Genomic DNA, 23934 nt, shown 5'->3' on the forward strand with positions numbered 1-23934 from the left:
TCTGAGTAAATTTTAAGATTTGAAAAGCAAATATTTACGTTATATTGTCTTCTCCTACTCTGATCTAATGAGCCTTTTTTATTCAGCTCCTAACCAAGAACAGAGATTTCACCACGCCGTGTTTTCTATTTCTGATCATGTTTATATGCAAAGCTTGTGACAAAAAGCTTAACCGACAGAGCGACAGTTGATTTGCAGTTTCTATTTTTTTCCACATCTGACTGTCAATCCCATCAAAGTAACATATCTGTCTGTGTCTTTGAGTGTCTCGCACTGAATGATAAATACAGTATGTACATCCAAACTGGGATTCAGTGCCAATTATGCATTGACAGCGATGTCAGCGAGAATGTTACATTTAAATTAAAATGATGGCGTTCGATTTCAAACTGCCTTGTGCGGTGACATGTTCTATTATCTCTTTGCGTGGTGGAATGCGAGGCAAAAACAACAACGATGAAAGAAAGAACTATCACAAAGGTCAAATCAATAACTTTCTTGTTTCTCTCCTTTTTCTTGTTGGCACACCTACATGTCAATCATGTAGCCTATTAATAGGGTTGTTAGAGACTGAGCGTGGTGCTGGGATTCATCAGCATCTGGAAACATTGTCATTATTTATCCAGTGTTTCAGTCAAAGGCTTACAGCTGCACTTAGCACTTTGGCACAATGTACTCAAAAGTCAACACTGTGTTGCCAATTTATTATGTACACGTGAGTCATCCCATACATTCTAATATAGCAGCCATGTGATAACACGTTTCCACCAGCACCACCGTGTCAGAGAGCCTAAATAAACACCAACGCAAATCTTTACAGTACGACTTCACAAAGGCAGCAGGGTGACTGATTAGGGTGTAGGAACAAAAATAGATTCCGTTAAGAATTGCAATTCTTGAGGCAAACAGTTCATGAATCCTCACACTGATGAAACATTGATACTTGAGAAACTTAGACATTTTTCTTTGCAGTACATTAACAATATAAATGCAAAAATAAATATAATTGTTTTTTAATATTACTCAGTTAATATTGTAATATTGTATCTAGTTGTCTCTGGCAAGTCCCACCCCCTAAATGTAGAGAATGTTATTCTATTTTGGTCTGTTTTGAAACCTTTGACCCACGTCTTATCTCCATTGCTGCATTATCGCCGTGTACACTGAGTTAATGCTAGGTACTGTCTCTTTAAGGCCCATTCCAGAAAGGTTTGCTGGGTTTCGATTGGCTAGCTATGTGGCAACATTCGCACGGAGTGAAACCAAACCATTTTATGGACTCCTCTCTCTTTTGCTCGCTCGCTTGCTGCTTTGCTCTGATTGACCAACCACGACATGGTAGTGTCTGGTCAAACACTTCACTCACTCACTAGCCTCGCTACTTTGCGGGTGTGTCTAAGCAAGAAACTCGTTGAACTTGCAACATTAACGTTGTTCACCTTATATTACCTGTCATATTATACTATAAAAAGTAAAACATAATATGTCCACTTTAGCGATAATTGGTCTTGGTGCTGTCTTGCTATCTTGATTATTATAATTTTTATAATGCTTTTATTTTCTTGTCCGTGGAAGTGCAACGTGTCCCAGATTCACGCGAAAAAGTAGTACGGGCGTGATGCTTTAATAAGAATACTTGTCTAATTATCACTTTTCTGCACGCTCTCCGTGCTGAGATTATGTAATTATCTTCTTGAAACACTGTGGAACGATATTGCTTTTTGTGTGTCATTTCGGTGACGCCTCTGTACCTGACACTCAGCCAGCCACTTAATAACATGCTGGAAAGGCAGCTAATTATATCATAATAATGGCTTGATGAAAGCAATAAGGCAGCCGGGTGAATGAATGATGGCACCGTTGGGCCTGCTTTGATGCTCAAGCTTGATCTGTACCTCGAATCAGCGGAATCACACAAAACAGGAAATTCTTTATTCATTAGGCAAAAAAGGATTCCATGTCTTTGCCCTTGTTATCATTATGGTAATCACAGTCTGCACTCAATGATATGTTTCTCTGCGAAAGTGAATCCTGTATCAAGTTCATGTTTACAATCTAAGATATCCCAATTAATGACTGCATCTGTGTGTTTTGTGTTCCTTACACGTGTCATTGCGTGTTGTCGCGTGTTCTCCTGTAGAGCACAGCACAGTCAGGGGGTAACAACACACCGGTGAGACCTCTTGCTGGGCTTCCAGGTCTCCCCTCTGCTTCCACGTGAGTTCTAGTGCCTCCTACAGTAGTCACCGGATCCTTGCAGCAAAGAGGCAGGAAGATATCTGACATGCACACATCCGTGCGTCCTGGGGAGGGGGTAGATGGGTAATCTGACAGAGGGCACGCCTGAACACCAGCGGCGGCGGCGGCAGCATCAACAGCCGCCCGTTAGACTGCTTTCGAAACTTTTTAATTAGCACTAATTACCTTTGCAGGAAAATGTTGAGGCTTGAAAGGATTTGTGTCAGCAAGTGGGAGATCAAAGATTGTGGTGCTGTGCATTTTAATCTGAACACAGAGGGGTAATGGGGAGTTCTCTCTGTGTGCGCGTGTTTGTGTATGTGTGTATATCTGTGTGTGTGTGTGAAAGAGAGGCAGGGAGTGTGAGAGGAGGAAAAGTAGCATCCCAGGTGGTACTTGAGTAGTCTACCTCTTGTAATCCTGTCTACCAATCACGCCCCAGGCCCTACCACCTTCTAAGATTTCCCACTAGTACAGAAAAATTTGTGAATTGAATCGTGGCCCAATCTCGCTTTGTTCAGTTTCTCTCTTTTTCTTTTTTTGTGTATCGGCGTGCGCGTCTCCCTCTGCTCGCGCGGTTTCCTGCGCACTGCTTCATCAGGCTGACAGGCATTTCATAGAGGCGGTTTTTAATGCATGCCTGGACATCACCATAGCAGGGTCATCCATCAGACTTCAAGACAACATCGATCATTTGCCATGAAGAGGGCGCGGGGTAGTGATTATTTGCTATTAGGTGGATGCTGAGGCATACAAATGGCTGGCAGTTGACAGTTGAACTCACTCAAACGTAATGTGGGATGGCTCCCCCCCCCCCCCCCCCCCCCCCCTCTCAGGGAAATGTTGACAAGCACCGAGCCTGAACACTGTAATGACAGAGCCGGGCGCTGAGGGATCCTTCCTCTCAATGCTCTTCGTTCACACACATCACCGCGTCCGTTGCTTAATTGAGAGCGCAGTTTTTCGCAGTATACCGACGGTAATATGACTTGGCTGTTCCGCGGCGGGGTTGCGGTTTCATTTAAAGATGCGCGTGTAGCGTGAACGGAAGCTGGCCTGCACTTGTTTGTGCAGCAGAGATGTACGCTCCGACTGAGACGCTGTCAGTGAATTGATTTTCAGCCGTGACTCGCTGAGAGAGGGGAGGGTGTTTGTCATGTGGATGGACAACAAATCTTTCAACGCAAACATTCACAAGATGCATGGCCATACCAGGACAGCAGTCCAGGCCCTGCAGGGGAGGAAGTTTAGGCTCTGAGGGATCTGAGGGATCACGGTTTGATCAACATACCATATGACTTCCTGTATCATGTACTTCACCAAGCCTTATTGTTATTAGCCTTGTGACATGCCACACCTTGTTTATAGTGAAATAGACACATATGAGTACACAGTAGTCCAGCTAAGCTCAATAGTCAATCTAAGACAATCTAACAACATTTACATGGTGTGTCCATACTGCTGGCCACCTCACTAGCTACCTCAACGTAAAATGGCCTTAAAGTTGCGTTCGTATCCATGCAATGTTTATGTTGGTCACTAAAACTCTAACTGTGGGCAATTAATGCGTTTACATGTCCATTTAGAGCCCTGATAGTTTGGCTAACATTTGCCTGGACCACTTGGCTTTTAGAAGAAAAAAACACATGACTATTTAAGCTTGTTTAAGGTCTCAGCCAGAGTTTCATACCCTTGCTCTGAAACGTCTATCGTCAAATCTCTCAAGGCAACAGTGCCAAATCCTGCCAGGGCCCCACAATAGCATCACTAAGGCTGCACCACCTCCAGCTGCATGTGTTGTATTTGCTTCTAGTAATCCCATAAATGTAGCCGAATCTCTCTCGCATTGCGTTTGTCTAATAGGAGTCAGTAGACAAGACATTTCCTGAGCCGTTGGAGAGCACCTTCCCTGAAGGGGTCCACAATCAAGTCTTGGTCTTCCTGTGTTTCTGGAAGAGGCACTGGTGTTGTCGTTCAGTCTTAAGCCAAGTTGGAGTCGGGTGAGCCTACGAGGTTTCACCTGTCTGTCAAGTCCTCCTCCCTGAGCTAATGTAGATCGCGGGTCATTAATCAGACAGGGATTGGAGGTGGAAGGGGAAGCAGGAGGCCAGGCTGCATTGACCGCCCGTACAGTGGCTTTGATTTGGCCCTGGCCCTGGCTCTCTCTCTCTCTCTGTGTGTGCTTAAATTGACAGGATCTGCCCCCCCGTCTGACTCACAGAGCTGTGCCAGCGCTAATGACATTGGGAGCGAATATTAGCCTCACACACTCAGCAGGGATATCCACAGGGGCGGTCTGTAAGTCTACCACCATAGAATCCTCATTGGTATTACCTCGCAAACAGGGAGAAGCTAACGTAGAAGTCCCATCTCTTAATTTTAATCTAAATTCACATACATAATTGATGAGTTTGTGTGAATGATGAAAAATCTGCGTTTTATGTGTTTTTTAAATGATTCTAATGAAAAATATTGACCAGTTTTTCTGTTGTGTTGTTGTTTTGGTCGTGGTTGAACCTTTTGTTTACGTGGACGTTTGGATGTCTGGCGTACCTATAAATGGTACACAGAAGCAGCATAATAGAGAGATTGTGTTCCCCTGAACTTAATCCACATTTCTCATACAATTAGCTCACGCGACGCAAAGTAACAAGCGGCAAGCTTTTAACATCATCATCTAAGAACTTTACTAATTATGTTTCACAGATCCCTTCTTGCTTGGATCTGTTTATGCCGTCTTAAAAGAGATTTTTGTTTTTCGGAAATGACGAAACCCTGTGTAAAGTCCAATCTGACGTGCCGCCTCCAATTGACGTCTTTGTAGCGAGTGATGGTTTCTCCACAGGAACAAGCATAGTGCAATATTCAAAACGGATTAAGAGCAAACGTGCGTCTGAAAAAAAGATTTGCCGGCAGCCCCCGAATGTACTCTAATGATTTGCATTGCCATTAATAGTAATTGCGGCTGCCTGGGAGGAGACGCGTAATCCTCCTCCCATGTGTGAATTGACATGCATTCAGGGAGGCGTTGTGTGTCCTGGACGTGTGATCTTTAAATGACTGCCACCTGAGGCCTGGCAAGACGGAATGAGGAGCACCGCTGAGTGAGATGATGGTCTATATGGGCAGGGGTGAGACAGATGATAGTTCATTCAGCTGTCGCCATCATAGATCCATGTATGGAGTGAGCATAGGCCGTAAACCGTAGCTCAAAGGGAACACGATCAGTCTGGCTTTTTGAAGGGTTGTAGGGTGTTAATGTTCTTTACAGATAATACCTTCTTATTTACCTAAAATTATTACATTCTTTGATGCTCATTTGCAAATATTCTCTAGGTTACAGTCATGAAATAAAGCCGTATGCCGATGAAATGCTTAAATACACATCTGTTTGCAAACTGATGAATAACGTGTGTTTAGTATCTGTATTCAAATGCAAAGCAGACGGGGGCGGGGAGTCGTCTGGCACTGACCTGTTCAGAAGTTACTCACAAGCCAACTTTACGCTGAAAAGTTTCTCAGTTATTAAGCTGGGAGAGGCTCCAGCCCCCTGCAACTCTGCATAGGAAGATTAGATTGTTATTTGTTCGTGCAATATCTTTCCACATTCTATGGTTTCATATTGATATTCCGAGAGTTATTTTTATTATGATAGAACAATAACTTTCAACCTGTCGGATGAGATAAATCAATTTATGCAGTTTCCTTTTATGACGGTTTTTGTTTAGAAATGTGTATTTTATGAAGATGTAATCAGGCAGATGGGTGAACTTTGGTGAAGGAAATAGTTTTACAAAATTCTTTAAATCAGTTGATTTGTATTCGAGAGGGATGAACTATTCTCATTCCTCTGGCTGCCTTTCCTTGATTTTCGGTCTTGATAATAATGCATGATGAGGCGGTGAAATACGATACAGTTTCCGCCTGTTCCACCATACTTCTTGTTTTCCGACAGGTCTGAATGCCTCTCGAGCCTCTTTCCTTTCTCTCTCCAGCCAAACCCCATCCATTCACCTTCCCTTATTAAGTTTATCAAAGCCAGTCCACATACTGGGTTTACCAGGTCCACTCCTCTCTCCCATTCATTACCGTGCTTTATCCTGGCAGCCAATCTGAAGTGTCCTCTGGATAGTCCATTATGCACATATGAAGGCCATCGCAGCCCCGGTATTGGTCAATTCATCAAACGTTTATCTGTTGCCCTCTGAGCAGGACGTCAATTTGCTTGTCATTCTCCAGGCCCGGCCCTCCCTTCAGTAGAAGAGGACATCAGCCGTCTGGCGGTGGGCCGGACCTGCACAGACCTCCCTGTTTATCAAAGCCTACGCAGATTCTCTAATATTTCTCATTTGCTCTGTATTACATTAGACTCTGAGATTTGCTGCAAGGATGTTGATGTTGTTTTTATCACTATTTCAGCCTTTGAGGTTGTTTTTCCACTCTATTGCTCTCATCTTTAACCTCGCTCAAACTCCACTTTTGACCTATTCTCTTTTGGAGTTTCTTAAAAAAAAAATGACAGCTATGATTAATTTAGGCAGGAGATTCAAAAGCAACAGAAGTAAGATGGTGAGAGAGAGAGAGAGAGAGAGAGCGTGTAACACATGTAAAAGGACCAAACCTGCCATCCTCCATTTTTCATTTGTTGCCTGAGGATATCTGACATGACACGAGCGCACACCAATGGCAGAAGTGACTGACATTTCAGCCAATAATGGTCGAGAGTTTTCTTCCCTATGTTGTCAGCAGTGGTTTATCAATCACTATGTCTGCATTAGTATTAGTCTATTGATCTGCCGGTGAATGTCTGCTGTTCTCTGGGTCAGCGTCTCCCCTCTGTCGCCCGTTGTCTGCTTTCGCAATTCCTCTGCCGCTTCCGGTGCTCAATTTCTCTTCCATGTAAATATTAGTACATGTATGGCGGATGTTCTCAAGATGTAAACGCACACAGGGTTGACTTATGTAAGCATTGAAGCGCACACACAGACACACACAGATGATGATGATGATGCACACATGGCCGTGTGATGTATGATAGTGAGCTTACACAGGCTAAGTGGTAGTCAAAGCGTAAAGACATCCCACGTGAAGTATTAGCTCTGACAATGAGCCTGATCATAATTATCTTAACAAGCAGAGGATTCATCGCCTCACCTCGTTAAAGCTGCCGCCTCCCTCGCCCCCCTCCCTCCTCTCCCCTCCCTACCTCACACACACCAAGAAATTACACATTAAATGAAGATTGCATACACACAGGGATTAATAAAGTCTTGACAACATTGCATATACATTATAATTTTCGCGTATATGTAATTATGTCCATTGCGTTAGATTATACAATGTGCTTGGCAAGTGAAATATTTTTCTTACAAAGGAAAAGTGATTTATACTCACTAGCATTTAAATGGTTAGACTTGTTTTGTCATTATAGCAAGAGGTGTCCATAAATATAGTTTTCAGATGTTAAATATAAGGATTTAGAGATGAATGTGCCATGAATTGCAGCTTTTCTGTGGTAGCAAAGCTGTATGATTATAAAATATGCTGAAAAGCTGTTTTATTACTTAATATTTTTGTCAGCAGCATCAATCAAAACATTTGTAGATGGCAGTGAGACAAAAACCAAAAAGGTAAATATAGATACATATTTCCTGTGTGTGTGTGTGTGTGTGTTTAGTGTGTGTAGTGTGTGCGTCGTGCCAGTGTTTACCGTTTACCAAACCTCAACAGCGCTGGGACGTGAGTCAATTACGCTCATTAGTTTCATTAAAAGCAAAAAGCTGCTCATGTTTTTGGAACGCTGAGTGCTTTCACTGCGCCGCTTAAACTTTGTTAGTTTTCCAGGCCGCACATTAAAACGAAAATGCTTATAAAAAGTAATGAAAGCAGACGATGGAAATGTGTGGAGGGAGCGTGGAGGGAGAGCCGGGGAGGTATTACAAGTTCATTCTCTGCACTGTGGTTAATGCTGGATGGGACTCGGTGGCTCTCCCCTGGCTGTGAATTTAACTGATTAAATCAGCCAGTGCACGCAGCAGTGGTGACATGAAAACAACAATTAATAAGGCTCCCCCCTGCGCCGCGCGGCTCCCTTTAACCGAGCAGCTAATAACAGAACCCACAGGACTGCAGCCCATCATGCACACGCACACACACACCACACACTCACAGTCTACTCACACACACACACTCACTCACAGGTGGCTATAGTTAACAGCCTCTATTCACAGCACCTGAAGTAATGTTTCTGCTAAGTGTTATGTTGAACTACACAGCTGACATCCACAGATTAACTTCACATATACCCAACTACAGTTTAAGCACAATGATAAAGAATAATTACAATGTCTGAATATTATTTTTGTCATGAAGTACCACAGCTAGCAAACTAAATAGACTTTCAGCTGGTGCATCTCTGTGTTTATCCACTTTGCCAGTGTATTAATGAGATCTCATAAGAAGTTTGTCAGCCGCCAGCTTTGCCAGTGCAGCAGCTCGGTGCTGTCAGCTGTGGTTTGCGGGTATGAAGCACGTGTTTGCAGAAATGTTGATGCATTGGGCCTACTGTCCTCACAAGTGGACATGGCTTCGCTCCTGTCCTGTTTTTAGCACAAGAAAATGGCTGCTACATTTTGCTTTGTAGTCACCCAGTAGCTGCCAGTACGTCTGCTCCAAGCCTCTCTGCAGGGTTCCAAATTCTGTGTTATGGCTATGTAGAGTGCAGACAGAAGAAATACTGAGATAAATAAGATGATGGTTTGTTTGGCTGACTAAAGCTGTGTAATAAAAGTACACACGCACAATATCAACAAACCAACACAAACGTTCTACCATGTGGAGATGTTTAAAGATTGTTGTTGACTCCGAACTCCGAAACCCTTCCAGAAATTCCCTCTGAAATCATTCAGTAATCCCACTTTGGAGGATATTCATGTGAAATTTGTTGTTTTGATTATTTGAATAAATGCAAATAGGAAATGCGTTTATACTCGTAGTCAAAGCTTTATTATATTCTCAATAATCCTATTTTGTTTTATTTCCTTTTATTTCTTCCCTCTGGTCTCCAGTGTCTCTTTTCTTCTGGATGATGAATGTGTACGTTGTAGCCCACCCCTACTGTGCTTACTGCACCTTGACATCCATTTGCAGATTGTCATGATAAGGCTGTAATGTTTACCGAGCTCCACTTCAGTGTGTGTGTGCGTGTGTGTGTGTGTTATGGCGTTGATGCAAAGCAGAAGCAGAGTGGAGCGTTAGTTCACACTGCAGCTCGTGTAGATCTCTGTAACGTGTAGCAATATGACACTGTTCACTGAAACTTAAAACTAATTTAACATCGAAGTTTCTGTCTGCTGTTGATACTCAAAACATATTTTAATACATTGGTAGAAAGTTTGGAGCCAAAGTTGCAACTATACTCAATCGAACTGTAAAGAACTAGAGTATCGCCTTACTTGCTCCCGTTTCATCTGTAACATGATGTATGAAGTGTGAGAAATATTCTGTCTTGAGTCCAAATCTGGCATATTTAAATGTCAATGAAGTCACACAGGACATTTAACATGGCATGTTGACAGCGTGAAGGATTAGACAACACACACGCACACGCACACATCGCCCGTGTGCACCTTCCATGACTTGAACTTTGCAGGGACCTTAACATTACTCCTAACTCTGCCCTCCATCATTTTTATGCCTGTGCGAATGAATGTCTGTGTGTGTGTGTGCGTCTGTGTGTGTATGTTTTGAGATGACCTCGCCGACTCGCTTTGCCATGTGTCATATAAGCCGGCGGAAAAGCAAGAAAAAACAAAACTCCTTTGATGTTAAAATCTTAACCTAACCCCCATCGTAGGAACAGTTGCGCAAAGTTTCCCCCTTCCATTCCGCCTTGCGATTGTGAGCGTATTCCGGTTCCCCTGTGAAAATGATGGATGACAAGTTAAATTTGTGTCTGGGGAGTGAAGGTGAACTGTGACAGAGTGATTTGTCTTGGGAATGGAGGGTTAGGGTCAGGCGAAACTGGGCGCCTCAAGGCACAAGACATTGACAAATTCATCCTGCCCGCCGCATTTCTGAAGCCTTTTGTTTTGAATCCTGGCTACTCACAAGTGACCCCCATCCCTCATCCTGCCAGCCACTGAAGGATGCCTCGCCATGCCAGGGGAGCTCAGCGCCACTAATTCTTGTCATTCACTTCCCTGACAGGCCCGGGCCCGTACTCTCCCCGCCGTATGAAAGAGAGGCTGAGATATTTATTCCTGCAACAATAATGGCCGACCAGATTTAAGGCCATAACATTTTTTTCTCTCCCCTGTTGCTTTATCATCGCAGGTCACTGGCGGGCCTCACAATGTTCACTGGGCTGGAAGAGCTGGTCGCCGACAACAATCAGCTTGGAAATGACCTCCGGTTGCCCAGGTTACCCAACCTCCACACCCTGACGCTCAATAAGAACCAAATATCCTTTCATACAAAGCACCTCATCCAGAGAGACTCGGGCGGAATAGTCTTTGTTGCGCCGCATATTTTGTCTTAATTTTCATTTTCACATCTGTGGTTGTCGTCTCAAAGGAGAAGCTGTTTGTTTTCATGCCTCTGCAGTGTGTTTGCAGAAGACACAAGGAGTACTCGGCTGTCACGGAGCTCAACCCCTCGATGAGATTTTGAACCACAGGGACCTCTAGTGGAGTCAGGCTCGAGAGTCAGCAACAGCAGATGAGTTTGTGTTTGCAAGCAGAGGATGAGACGAAGAGTGAGAAATGAACAGGATCCTGCAAAACAAGAGCAGGATTCTGTGTGTTTTAGATTAGACACATTTATTTTCTTCTCTAAAAAGGAAGAATGTCAGATTTTGAGTCACTGATTCTTAGTTGCATCCACACCGGTGCGTCTGTGTGTTCTGTGACAAATCTCTTATACCTGAACTCTACATACACACACACACACGCACGCACATACCCTAAAGTCGAGACACAGACACACACTGCATTGCTGTTAATGATCAGTCAGAAATGTGCAAACTGCCTCCCTTTGCTTCAGAACGCGTTTTGCAATGTGTCCTGTTTTCCTCTGGTTGTGTAGATCCTTCAGGGTAATGATGCTCTCTCGCTCACTCTCGCTCTCTCACACACACATGCACACACACTTCCAGAGTCAACATTAAAAACTGGGGCTCCTTGAAGTGTGCGTCTGGGACTCTGTGCTGAGTTTGGCTGTGAAGTGGTCGGCACATGCTAATAGGCCAATTATGTACATCCTGTCGTGGCGCGGTGCCATTTAAAAGCCCGAGCGGTGCATTAGTGCAGTTGTATTTTGACACTTTGGGGCTCAATTTTCCAAAGAAGTGAATGTATTAGTGATGAATGTGCCTGCTTAGGGGCTGTTTGTTTTTTCCACGTTTCGCAAAAAAAAAAAAAACTTTTTCCACCAGCACGGCTCTGGGAAGCACGGACCGTTTGAACCACAGGGCATCCATCATTTTGTCACTGTTCTGCACCCGGCCACCCTAGGAAATGAAAGAGAACGAGAGAAAGAGAGAGAGAGAGAGAGAGAGAGAGAAAGCAACAGCCAAATTGTGTCACTGCTATATGCCAAAGCCTGCACCTTAAATTGCCCCTCTGTCTGCCCAGTCTCACAAAGCCACTGACTGGCCCCTTTGAGCACCTCGCTAAATTTGACATTGACGTGTTTTTAGCGCCGACAGGGCCGGGAGGGGGGTGGGGGGGCGGGGCTGCACGGGCGGTAAATGCTAATGTAATTAACAGCGCTGGGTCCTTGACATCCGCCCTTTGACACCTGACTGATATCGAGGCCCTGCTGGAGCACTTGGCTGACGTGACCCCGTCGCTGGAGTACCTGAGTCTGCTGGGAAATGAGGCCTGCCCCAACCAGCTGGTCAGCCTGGATAAGGACGAGGACGATTACCAGAGATACAGGTCAGTAAATGCGCCGGCAACACAAACACAAATCATATTCCTCTGTTTGGTTCATACTTAGCTACATTTACAAGCGACTGAGAAAAAGTAGCTAACTACACTGAAGCTGCTGAAAGGGGCAAAATGGAAACAATTTGCTGTTTTTGCTGCCCTCGAAGCAAATCACCAGAAAAATGTGAAAAACAATGTTTCAATTCCATAACAATTCCAGCATGACCAAAGAAAAAATGAAGAGGTTGTTAGAAATTGTTGTGTTTGTGTAATCAGGGATAATAGTCTTTGCTCAAATTCCATATTTTGTCCAGAAAATAGAGATTTAAAAAGGTTCTCATGTCTCACTCTGACTTGTTTGTTTGTTCTGTTTGTTCCCCTTGTGTATTGAAGGATTGAGAAATGGCCAACAGAGTTTGTCTTTTAAGTTAAATGTCAAGGGGGGAAAGCAATGATGGGCGAGAGTGATGCATGCTGGGATATGTCCAAGGGAGTAGCAGTGCCAGTGGCAGTGTGTTCAAGGGTTCAATGTGAGCGAATGTATGTGTGTATTTTGAATAAAGTTCTGGAGCCGTTGAAACAGTGCTCCCCTTCACACGACAAGAGTTTAGCCAAGCTACGCAGCTGCTAGTAGAAAATAAGAGTAAGTTACAGTAAATCTTACAATGTTGTTGAGAAAAACTACTCTACTGAAAGAAGTATTTCAGTTAGTGCCGTCACTACTTGTAACTTGTCAATAATAAACACAGTATACAACAAAAGACTACAAGTAGCGCGGAAACCTTTGTGATGCTAGACTGATGCTCTTAGGGAAAAAATAGTTTTGAAAATAGCTGCTATACTGCCAAGCTACAAAAAGTAGTTAGGCCTAAATTACTTTGTCACTTGTCAACAGAAGACTATACAAGTACCATTGTAGCTTTTGCCACTGCTACTTGTGATAATAACTGCACTACTGTCAAGCCACAAAATAAGCAGTTGAGTAAGTAGCTTCACTACTTGTAGCTTGCCTATCCCTAACACTGATGCTGACCTATTGAGAGTGATGGCGCTCTTGTAAGTAATGCATTCTGGGACATTCATCCATTTCATGAGCAGTCTGCAGATTCGACCGCGTGGCTCTAAAAGCTTTGTCAACTCGCCGCTCCCCGCCGCCGCCGTCGCCGCACTCACTCCGCTTCGGCAAAATGGATTTCACGTGCGACCAGTCAGCGACCACAAATGAGTGTTTACTACCCCGGCCCCGCCAGAGCAGATGATGCATTAAACATCACGCCGGGGCCTCAAGCCGTGCAGTATGACCACCATTTGTCAGGGTCCTTTACATGAAATGCGATAAAAGGCGAAAAGCACGCTCTCTTTTGTCTGTTTTAGCCCTAAGTGCTTGTTTCTGACTATGTGTTGCCTATTAAACATTAACCACTCTTGCCTTTCTTGAATAATCCTTCTTCTCTCTTTTCTCTCCCCCCCTCCTCTGGCTCCCCCACCCTCCCTCTCTCTCTCTCTCTCTCTCTCTCTCTCTCTCTCTCTCTCTCTCTCTCTCGCTCACTCTGTCTCTCTCTTTCTCTCTTTCCTACTGGTTGAGGAAAGCCGCTCTGTTTTGACTGACAACATCTATGTCCCTGTAATGTAATATTCATAATGTGTCACGTAGTAAAACATCACTTTGAGTGCGATGCAGATTTTCATGTCTGACAAGGTTAGGCGGCGTGCGGGTCGTGACAGCAGTGGCCTTGGGCAATAAATACCCAAACCCCCGTTGCCCCCGGAGCTCCTGGTCCCTCAAGTGAAACCTCCCCGGTGCCTTGCTTCGCCGCCCTAATTAGCCTGTTAACTTGGAGAGACTGTGTTGGTACAGTGCTGTGTCTTCTGCGCGGAGGTTAAACACTGTCCTTTTGTCTGCTGACCATGCACGGCATCGGTGGCCTTCTGCGGTATTACAACAACACAAGCTGTAATATCAGACGTACGCAATGGCTGCTGTTTTACGCCGTCATCGTGTTGTCTCCTCAAATATCTGTCAGTCTGAAATGTTGTCACAATAAGGGGAGAAACTCTGGCTCTTTCTCTCCGCCTCTGTGATGTATACACAGGAACCTGCTGTACATTATTATGGGACATGTTCACCCCCCGTATGTTGGTTAAAGTTATCAGTTTGCCTGATCTCCCTTTGCTGGCAGATCAAAGAGGTGTTTTTTGCCCCAAGCAGCAGCTGTACTTTGTGTTCGCTCAACCTTTTTTCTCAAAGGCCATAAATCTAAAGGCTGCATCAAGATTAGCACTACTGCTGGTTTGTGTTTTAACTAATTATTAAGGTTTTTTTAGGTTATCTACAAGGACGCATTGTTCTAAATATGGTACGGTGATTTAATTTGTTTCTCTTAAACTTTACATGTGTTCATCTTTGCTCAGGTGAAGCTGAACAGTGGTAGACAAATAATTGTGCATGAGTAAAAGTAAAGATATCTCATTGAATTTTTAATTGTTTCAAGTCAAAGTTACCCACTACAAAGTCAGTCTACAGTCTCTAAATGGGAATCCACAAAGTAATAATAATAATGTAATGGAGTACAAATTATCTAGTCAACTACAGAGAATAATAAAAAATATTAAATCATTTTTACTGTTTATTATTATTATTTCAATGTAGTAACTATATATAATGTGTTATAAATAAAATTGGGAAATGTTTCCAATTTTGGATTAGAAACATACATCACATTTCAGGGTGAAGGAATATAATTCAGGTTTTTTTGTGCTTTTTGTGCTCTCAAACTAACTTAACTACTTTAACTACTGCAGCTTGACAGTAGTGCCGCTATTTTCGAAACCATGATTTTCAATTTTCTAGACTTAATTTTTATGCTCTCAATTCAAAATAGGTCAAATGTGACAAAATCCGCGCATACATATAAGGATTCATTCTGGATTCATCACATTAAACCAATCGTGTAAAGTGACGTATCCCCTCCATTGTCTCTCCTCCCACATGGTTTCTCCCGCCCTCTCTCTCCCTCCTCTCCTCACGCCGTGGTCGGGCTGAATCATTAATATCCCCACCGGCTGACAGAGCCTTGTCATCCTCTCTGACCCCGTGATGGTGGGTTACCTATGGAGAATAACCTCTCTGCGTGTCTCCCAAGGGCATCTTCACATTTCATCATAGAAATGCCCCCGAACAAAGTCCTCTACAGAGGCCGAGGGAGAGACACGAGGAAGGGAATGGGGCCTCTTGGATGTGACTACTGGGAGAAAGAGCTCTTATTAGGGTTAGGAGGAGGTCACTTTATCCTGCGAAATGTGCCTTTAAGGAGACATTTAGCCCCGTGTTGCATGTTTTATATTTAATTCTGCTTCTATAGAAATATTTTTGCACCATGTCAGTCTTCCCCCCCCTCCTCATAATCCTCAGTTGTTGAAAACTCAACGCCAGCTTTGCCATCTCCCCTCATCGCCATCGCCATCATCAATTTGTCGCGGTTCCTTGCGTGCAGGTCTGTTATGGAACCCGTATCCCTCCTCCCCCTCTCGCCCTCCACTCAGGCGCCGCTCTCGGCCGTCCTTTTTGGCTACCGGCTCAGCCCCGACACACTGGTTCCTCTATTCCCGCCCGCCCGTGAAAGGATCTGTTGTCATCTGTGTATTCCGACCATTATCTCTTGACGTTTCTCTCCCTCCCAATGAAAGACGGAGTGTGTCTGAAAGCTTAGGGAGATATCTGTGATGCTGCGGGAATGACAGCTCTGGCAGATGGGTTGTATCTCCTTTCGTGCTATTTATATGTCGAACTTATTCTTATCAGCTTTGAAGGTTATTACATTCAAGGAAACATGGTGGCCATTAAATCTGTATTGCCATTAAGCTGAGTAAACAAGGCCTCTTTTTAAGTTCAGCTGAAGTTCTGTCATTTTGATTATTATATCACCTAACAGCTCAGATTAGCTCCATCTCTGTGTGAGAATACGCCGCCTACATGGTTTTAACTCAGCACGTGTCCTTCCCTGTCCTCTTAGGTACTTTGTCCTTCACAAGCTGCCCCATCTGAAGTTTCTGGACACCAGGAAAGTCACCAAGACGGAGGCGATGGAGGCCAAAGCCAGAGGATCGTTCATGAAAGTGGTCAAACCCAACTCTGAAGCTGTGAGTTAAGCTCTTGTTTGTTAAGTGTTGAGCTGGTGATTTAACAAAATTCAATGATTTGGGAAAAAATGAAAATTAGATCACTTAATTTCTGTAGTAAGCCTCTTGACCCGATAAGTGGGGCACATATATCTGCACAAGGCTGCCACCTTGGACCTCATGCGGCTCCAGCTGGTTCATTTAATGTACATTGGAGTGGATTTGTCACATTCAACCTTTTCCAATCCTCCATTCTTTTCCTTTATCTGTCTTTTCTTCTTATGCGTGCTTGGCTGTCAGTCTCCCATTACAGAGGTCCAAGTACTGTGGCCCTTTGAAACAGAATCTATTTGCTATCACAGGAAACTGAAAGTGAATGCATGCGTGCATCTGTGTGTGTGTCTGTGTGTGTGTGTGACCAAGGCCTGACCTGATTCCGTATGCATGAGCCCAGATCAAAGACGACGGGCGGCTGTCCAGTCATGACTGCGTTGCCAAGTGTGACATGGCTGGCGATTGGAGTGACAGCTCACGTACGCGCCGCTCACAAACACTTAATTATCCTCGATCTTGTGCACTTCTTCCTCTCGGGCTTGTTTTGGACTGCGCAGACTAATTAGACTTTCCTTCAACCATTCAAAGCCTTTCATTCATTCATTCATTCACTCTACAGCTTTGATAGCGCAACACAAATTAAACACTTTTGCTCGGATTTAGTTTCGTGTAATTGTAAGGTCGTGAAATATTTAACGTTCGGGATCAGCTTAGCATTTGTCGTTTTAAGGTCTCTGGGGTTCCGACGGCGAGCCTGCGAGGTAGGAAGAAAGAAAAAAAAAACGTATCCAGAGTAGCAGGAACAAAGCCATCCAAAGACAAACGAGAAGCATGTGAGTGGATGTCGGGTTTAAAAGTGCACGGGGAAAACAAAATATTTATTGTTGGAGACAATCAGCTAAGATAGTGTACTCTCTGTGTCAGCTCGCGCTCGGCTTTGTTCTTGACGCTTCACACAAGTGGCAAGCGAGGAAGCAAAAACACTGAAATAATTTAACCTCAATCTGGCATGTTTGGTAGATGGAGAGGAGAGGAATGAAAACACCGCTCATCCTCTTTATAGGAGAAGAAAGTAGGGACCTTTACAATGCTTTTTGGCAGGGGAGAGTCACGTTATAAGATTTTATTTACATAGCCTGTCAGCGGAGGAGAAATGTTTGCCTTTGTCGCCACAGCCCGGGATGAAAGCGGAGATAATCACTGATTCTAGCTGACATGATGTGTGTGTTTTTATGTCTTTGTGTCTTTGAACCTGCTGTATATGATTATTTATTCCCTATGCAAAGTAAAAGGTTACAGCTTTGATGAAAATGCGTCTGCCTCCTGCCGCACACCAATTTTATTTATTTATTTTATGTTGCAGCTGAATATATTTCCCAACTGTCCCACTTGCTGTTCCTTATTAACAGTGTTTGACGGCGTATATACAAACATACACAAGCATATATACGTGTGTGTATATATCTATATACAGTCTATGCTGGGAGATGACAGCAGCATTTCGATTTGGTTTTGATTTAGATGAGACACGATGGCGCCATTTAAGACTAAATACGTAATTAAAACGAATCCGGATGCGTGACTCGTGACTCGTCTTATCTTGATACTGCCTACATTCTAAAGGCTTCTTAGTAGGGGGCTTGATAGCTTTGTGGCCATTTTAGGTTGATGCAGATTCCCATTTATTGTTGCACCCTCGATTCAAAATAACTTTATTAATTAGATCGATCGGGAAGATGAGAGACGGTTTTAACTTTTGGGCAGATTTCGTCTCTCTGTAACTGTAAAAGACTCCAATATTCCACATCACCAGCGGAGAGCAGTGATTTTGAGCTGATCGGTAGCGCTGGCCACTGATCAACAAACGTTGGTGACAAAAGGGGAAAGCGTAGAGAGATGATGGCATAATTGGAGAGCGGTGTTTGCTTTAATGTCTGGTGCAGCAGGGTGTTGCTCATAACAGGGACTCGTAGTATCTGGCATTTGCTTCATTACAAAGCATGGTAATTAGCTGTCTTGTTGTCTCTTGCGCTACCATTTTGAGTCTCAATTAGTGCGAATATCGCTTGGAAAAAAAAGTATTGCGCCGCAGAAATGATTTAATGGTTTATTTTTGTAATTGTTTGGCTCTTGGGCGTCTGTTTCTCAAGTTTTTCCAGTGTTATACAAACGCCTGTTTGCAGAGATTTTAGCCATGTTCTCTTTCCTAGTGTTTACAGTGGGTAAATTGGCGCCGTGGCAACAGCAGGGTTACAGTGATACATGCCCTTTCATGACAGCATAATCCTGAAGAAAGAGCCCCTATCTGATCATTCCCCTCTCATGATGTATTGGAGTAGTTAATGCGCTCGCCATGAAAGGCACAGCGCTGAACTTTGGAGGCCTCTCTTGAGTCATATCGGAGTGGATTGTGACCACAGTTTAAACTCCTTTTCAATCATGCCATTATGGGAATGGCACTCTGGGACGCCACATGGTTCCGATAAAGCAGTTATGGTCTTTAGTACAATATGAACACCATAACTTTTCATACATTCCCAATGTTTTCCATGTTGCCTTAATCACAACCAGAGAGTCGGCGGCTGGAGAAAGCACATACTGTACACACACACACGACTGTGAAGTATAGAATTAACACGAAAATGTCATCTTTATGCAGTGCTGGCCCTACATATTAAGCGACTCAAGCAGCTGCTTAGGGGCCCCTGTAATGGTCGGGGGGCCCTATGGTAGTTCAGTGAAAACAGATTGTGATGGTGTTTTGAGGTAAAAATTATTTATTTGAAAGCATTCAACTTCTCAATCTTCATCTTTTCAACAGGTAAGGGTCTCTACTTTCAGTTCTTTAAGTTCACAATTTATTATGTAGTATGATTGTAACATTTATTCCTGCTCAGGGCCCCTAACATGCTGGGGCCGGCCCTGTCTTTCGGCAAACTCCTCAGCATTAAAGCCGTGCCAGAGACGAATTGCCGTGTTCATACACCGAGGAGAATTGTGTTGCTTGTTTAATTGTTGCTCTGTGTTTTCATGCACTAGCAGGCATGGCGCCGTAATTGGATGACAATGAGCCGTCTCTGACTTGTCTGTGTGTTTTGGTGTTCGCTTCAAAAGTGCGAGGGGGTAATTTTCCTCCTTTGGCTTATTTTTGTTACATTGGAATTGGAATTGGAAGGAAGACAAAGACAAAAAAACATACCTGAAGTAAACAAAAGAAAATGTAGCAGAGATAACTGAAGTGTTTCCCCCCCAAAGAACCACAACACTAAGCAGAGTCAGAGTGGAAAAGCCTCCCAGAGTATTTTGGGAAATTGGGCGTGTTGGAATGCTATAATGTGATAATTCTCTTTGAGGACTTAGAGGTCACGGAATGAAATGGTGTTAAACCACGCAGAGCCGCTCGGGCTGCGCCGGGGTTGCTTTTGGAAAATAAATGCGGTGCTCTTTGGCTGCGTTTCCTCCTCTGCCTCCCTCCACTTTGCCACGGAGGCCGCACCGTGTTGTCGAACCCTTGGGTTAAACTGGCCGTGTCTATCAAAACACTGTGACAGCACATTCTGTTTTCAGATCCCAAGAAAAAAAAATAGAGAGAGCGTAAAAAGAGTGCATAGCAAATTTAACTGGTAGAATAACATTCCCTCCCCGGCCACATGTTTAAGAGAGTTTCACAGTGAATGAAGTAACTCTATGGTCCCTCGCTGAGCACGAGCTTGGTAGCTACGTCAGCGGGTATAAGTGTTCCTCGCATGTCACTTAGATTTTGCCTGGATGAATTATTTGACTTGATTTCCGAGCACGAACACGAGTTTCTTTCCCTCCCCACATCCTTTGGCGTATAATGTAAAGCAGACTGCATTGCAGGGTGGCTCCAGCCAGCTCCCGGGTCCCATGAGCCTCTCTGCTCGCCGGGTTAACGGTTCTTCAAGGGAATTGACAATGACAGAGCCAGGAAAGTCCTCAAGTGGATCTTTTCAGTTCTGTTCTTTCCTCCCCAGACACTAACCTGTTTTACTCGGCAGCAGACAGCGGTTCATTTTAAGTTTGCACTGAAGGGAGCAGTCCAAATCGAAGATAGACGGCACGGTTTTAGACCCATGATTGTGCATTATGCGATCCGTGATTGTGGGCTTTTTTTTGCAGAAGGAATTTGCTGTAGCCTGCTTGTTTTGCTCCCTTTTCAAATCTCAAATGTTCCCTGTAAAGTATGTTGCCACGTTCGTCTCGGGTCTTGAGAGTTACGAGTTCCCCGAAGCTCTCGAACATAACAAACAGCGAGCAATATAGCACTTTGCAAATGTGCCTTCAGTGGCTTTGCTGAATCATTTTCCAAACAAATCTGTCCTCGGAGAAAACTCAAAGAATACGATTACTGCCAAAGCAAGTTTATCACCGCTCCTGTCTGTCTGCTAGATTTACTATTTGCTCCGGTTATTGTATATCCTCTGATTTGTCACCTGCCTTTCCTGTTGCATTTGTGAATCAGAATGCATAGGTCGAGTAAGGACAGCGGTGTGGATCGGCTCCGAGCTGCGGTCGAGATAAAACCACATCGAGTGTCCGTCTGCTTTATGTTCAGACAAATAAACTCACTGTCAGTGTGATCTGCTTACTTTCACGTTCTCTTCCCCCACAAACCTTATATAACGCTGTGTTATCTGATAATTACATCACTTGGGACCCTCCTGTTCTCCGTCTCCCCCTGTGTGTTAAAACAGGGGTTTAGAATCGTTTACAAATGTTTAGTTTGCTGATAATCCAAATATGTTGCCTGTTTATGTCAGATGATTCCATGTTCCTTCTTTCAGGTGTGTACATGTCTTTGTGTGTGTCCGTGTCTGTGTGTGTGTGTGAAGCTGGTTTTCAGGCCCAGTTGTGAGTGTTTCTGGCAGCGTAACTAGGGAGGGGTCACGGCGGGGTCACGTGCAGGGGGAAACGACGGCAATTAGCAGGGAGTGACTCACACGGCCCACATAAATCATCCAGGCCTGCATATCATAAACACACTGTAAAACTTTAAAGCTCCTTTAATTGTAAGCAATAGCAGGGAGATTGATTTATTGCCTCTTTCAAAGCCTGCAGACGTGGGGTGCGTGACCCGGGTGTCATGTCACTCTCATAACCCAAAATGATAGATGTATTATTCAGTTTTGGCTGAACGCGCTGTATAAAAACAAACATGTGTTTTTCTAAGAGCTTTTATTAGACTTCCAAGTGGCCGCGTCGCATTAGCTGATTTTCCCTCCCCTCTCCCTCTTTCCGCATCTCTTTCGACATCTCTCGCGTTTTAGCAGCAGTGTGTGAGGCCTGTCACCGAGCGGGCCAAGGCCGGTCAGCGATAATGAGGTGTCTCCCGCTCCCCATGTTGATGTTAAGTTTTCATAAACTCTGACAGGTCGTGCATTTGCTCAGACAAGACTTCTTTTTGTGTTATTATCTATAAAATGCAGTGCCTTTGTGGACTTTTTTATTATTTTGCTTAATAGCGCTGAGTGCATGGGATTGGCATGCCATAAAGCTTTCAGTTTTCACATTTACCATTCCAACATCTTTATTTGCCTTTGGGAAAGTCCGCGTTTGTGGAGTCATTTCCTTTCTTGACACAGAAAACTGAAGGGACACAGGATACTTCCACCTTTAAGCCAAAGAATCATTAAATGCCAGCAATTACTTTTACACATGTACTCGCTTTGTGTCTCTGTAAAAGCAGCAAAGCCTCGCTCATTCAAAGCTCGTCAGACACCATGTTTACATACACATACATTGATTGTTTATCTGTTTTGAAATCATGGCAGAAAAAAATATTGTAGTATGCATTTGCCAGGTGAGGAGGATGGATGAAGAGTTCATTGATTTAATACTGTTGTTCAACATAATCTTACAGGCACATATACTGATGTATTGTCTAATTTAAGTTTTAAATATACATGTTAACGTATTAACAGTTCTAAGCCACCGTTGGACCTAAAGTTTGGACTAAATTGGAAGCTAATTTATCTTAAAGGAGACAGAGTGGAGGACTACAGTTTGAGTTTGAGTACAGTTAAGTGTTCTTCATTGCTGTTGTACAAAGTCTATTTAAAAATCAGCACCTGACTGGGCTTGGAGAAAGAAGCTAGCTAGTTAGTTAGTTAGTTAGTTAGTTAGTTAGTTAGTTAGTTAGTTAGTTAGTTAGTCTCGTAGATGTCACTTCCTTGTGAGCTCCACCCAGCAGAGAAGGAACTCAAAGTGCTTCAGGAACTACAGCTCTTGGCTCCTTGTCGCTCCTACGCAGATTTCCAAAGTTCTCAAACTATAACAACAACATCACACAGGCACAAAGGGAACTCTTCACATCCGTTAGATTTCTTATCAAATGATACTTTTAGCTATTAAACAGTGCGACGTCTCAGTGTGTTAGCCTATCAGTCCGATCACAGCTAATCCTCCCTGTTGGTGTCTTTGTTGACAGGAAGATGCTGCTGCCCTAATGAGAGACAGCTGGCTCAATGTGCTCTGTGTTCTGGAAAAATCTCCCTCTCTCTTCCTCATTCCCTGCCCCACTGGGTGTTTCCAGAGCGAGCTGTGCCAAACTTTACATCTCACAAACAGATTAGTTATCTTCTTTGTTACTCGATGCTGACAGAGCACATTAATCACCATTTCAGCGCTCGCGTTATAGTTTCCTTTGAAGTTGATTTTATGTGCGCGCTCTCTCTCGAGGCCGCTTCACTTTAATTCACATTTTATCAGATAGTACAGATTGTGTTGTTGTTGTTTAGAGCACGCAGCTGTTGATAAGTTGTTATTAATAAAGTTAATGAACGCCAGAGCTCCAAGTCTCTGCTCGACGCGGTGATCACAGTGTATAAACTCACCACAGTTCCGTTTGCTTTGACAACAACAGCGACCAAACTTGGACGTTTTATGTGAAGATCTGTGTGAGAATTGTGAATCTTTTTGTTCTTCTAAACCCGCACGAATGTGGAAACATGGGACTTCCTTCCCCCTCCCTCTGTGTGTTGGATCATTAGCGCTTTAATCCAACGTGCCAGTTGTCTCTGTTTGTCAGGACAGCGTTAATCAGAGATCGAGTCTTCTTTCAGCGGCGGTGACTTTCACGAGTGTGCGAGGGAGGACGCTGCCAGAACTGAAAGTCCCTCCACTGAAGTTTGTGCTTACACAGGCCTTCTTTGTGGTTTTTAGAGCTTGTCAGACATGTCAAGCACAGGCTAGAAAAAGTATATTGTTTCCAGCCACTTGGATTCCTTTCTCCCTGACATCTGCCACTCTGGCGAGATGATAAATTCTTGCCTCATTAAGCGTGGGTGTGGGATTACAGGCTGACAACACATTAATCACTGGGCTGGGTGGCAGCAGCCCCGCACCAGCTACAGGCATTGTTAACCAAACTTTTCTAATGTGTCACTCTCCTCCCTGACACCCCATAATCAATCATCCTGATTGGCAGGGCTGATAGATTACACTATTTATACTTTGTGTAATGAAAGCTAGCGTTTCCACCTACTGTCATTGTCGAGTCGATGATAGGCCACGCCGGCCAGCTGAATGGGGGTGAGAAGAAAGAAAGAGAGAGAGAGAGGGGAAAGAAAGAAAA

The 23934-nt window shown here is 43.9% G+C and overlaps 1 long non-coding RNA gene across 1 annotated transcript in view; it reads left to right on the forward strand.

Annotated features, from left to right (window-relative positions):
* Positions 1-12040: 12040 nt before the first annotated feature.
* The window catches only part of LOC143008636 (uncharacterized), a 65653-nt gene continuing 53759 nt past the window's right edge, over positions 12041-23934 (forward strand). The window contains exons 1-2 of the long non-coding RNA XR_012964618.1: positions 12041-12176; positions 16181-16307. This is a non-coding gene — a long non-coding RNA (uncharacterized LOC143008636). The remainder of the gene's footprint in view (positions 12177-16180; positions 16308-23934) is intronic.

Source organism: Genypterus blacodes, unplaced genomic scaffold (genome assembly GCF_046128005.1).
Source record: "Genypterus blacodes isolate CSIRO-AG114 ecotype Tasmania unplaced genomic scaffold, CSIRO-AGI_Gbla_v1 ptg000105l_1, whole genome shotgun sequence".
NCBI lineage: Eukaryota > Metazoa > Chordata > Actinopteri > Ophidiiformes > Ophidiidae > Genypterus > Genypterus blacodes.